Raw genomic sequence first — 1615 nt, forward strand, 5'->3', positions numbered from 1 at the left:
GGTTCGCCGACCCCGGGGCACGCCACCATCTGGTCCTCCGCCAGTTGGATGGCCTGGTTCAGCGACGTCGGGCGGTGGCACTGGACCCACTGGGCAGTCTTCCTTGGCAGCCGGGCCACGAACTGCTCCAGTACCACACGATCGATGACTTCCTCGACGTCGCTCGTGTCGGCCATCAGCCATCTGCAGCAGGCGTCCCGGAGCTGTTGCGCCATCACGAAGGGTCGACCCCCCTCTCCGAGGTCCAGCGACCTGAAGCGCTGGCGATGTTGCTCGGGGCTCCGGCCGACCCGCTGGAGGATGGCGCGCTTGAGGTCTTGGTATCCCAGGAGGTTCTGGACTGGCAGCTGTTGTGTGGCCACCTGCGCTTCCCCGGACAGCAGGGGAATGAGCCGCACTGGCCAGTCCTCCTCTGGCCACCCCCCGGCCTCTGCCAACCTCTCGAACAGGTCCAGGAACACCTCTGGGTTGTCCTGGGGTCCCATCTTGTGGAGAGGCACATGGGGGGGTGGGGCTGGGGCAGATGTCGGTCCCCCAGCTCGAACTTCCCGGTCAATCCAGCTCCGGAACAGCTCGCGGTCTTCCTGCTGGGCTTGGAGGAGGGCATGGAACCGCCGCTCCTGACGATCCCTCAGGCCCAGCAGCGCCTGATGTTGCTCCTGGTGAAGACCCGCGAGCGATTGGATAACCTCCGCAAATGGCGATCCTGGGGTGGACTGCATGACGGTGACGGCGTTCTTCTTCCTTCCCGGGTTTCGGCACCACTGTAACAAATGTTCAAGAGGGTAGAAGGAAGAAGACAGGGTCGGCTTGCTGGGACGCGAGCTTTATTTAAATTCCTTCCCGCACTGTACACACCACGGCGCTCACTCAGCGCGGTAAGATTCACAGCCAATAACTCATAAGAAAACAGAATGCAACTTGCTTCCGTGTATCTACACCCGTCTTCCCGGGTCGCTCGCGTACCCAGACTGTCTCTCCTCATCCTGTTCCAGGTGGCCCCTTTTATCCCGTCTCTCCACACCAATTACTGAAACAAGACACAGGTGTTTATCGTTTGCACTTGACCCACTTACGCACCGCTCGTCTCCTGCCTCTCTCTCCCGATGCAGGCCACGCTGAACCCCGCCCCTCCTGCCACAGGTACCATTTGATATTCAGCAGATTTACACCTGAAGGAAACATCAGATTCTTAGTTCAAACACACCTTTGTAAAAAGGTGCAAATGATACCTAATGTATCAATTAATAAGACTAAGTTTGAATACTTGCACGTCTCGTCTGTCTGAAAGAAAGGCTTGATGCAGTCTGAAGGTCCCAGTTGATCTTTGTTGAAGTTGGTTGATGAAAAAGTACCAGTTTGAGTCAGAGAATCTTGTTGAATGGAAAAGTCAAGGCCGAAGCCTGGCACGTACTTAGGGGGTTCCAGAAGCGTTCTAGCTCATGTCTTCATCTTAGAATCTAACCGAACCACGACTCTGGGCTGGTCCCTAGTGTGGGGCTTTTAATGTCTCGGAAGATTCCCGCCTCTCAAAATGGGCTTGTCCAATGAGAAAGGCTGACGTCCCAAGTGGGAGTTTTAAGATACTGGGGAGTTTTTATGACCCTTTGTGTGA

Source organism: Sinocyclocheilus grahami, unplaced genomic scaffold (assembly GCF_001515645.1).
Source record: "Sinocyclocheilus grahami isolate Dianchi unplaced genomic scaffold, SAMN03320097.WGS_v1.1 scaffold255.1, whole genome shotgun sequence".
NCBI classification, from domain to species: domain Eukaryota; kingdom Metazoa; phylum Chordata; class Actinopteri; order Cypriniformes; family Cyprinidae; genus Sinocyclocheilus; species Sinocyclocheilus grahami.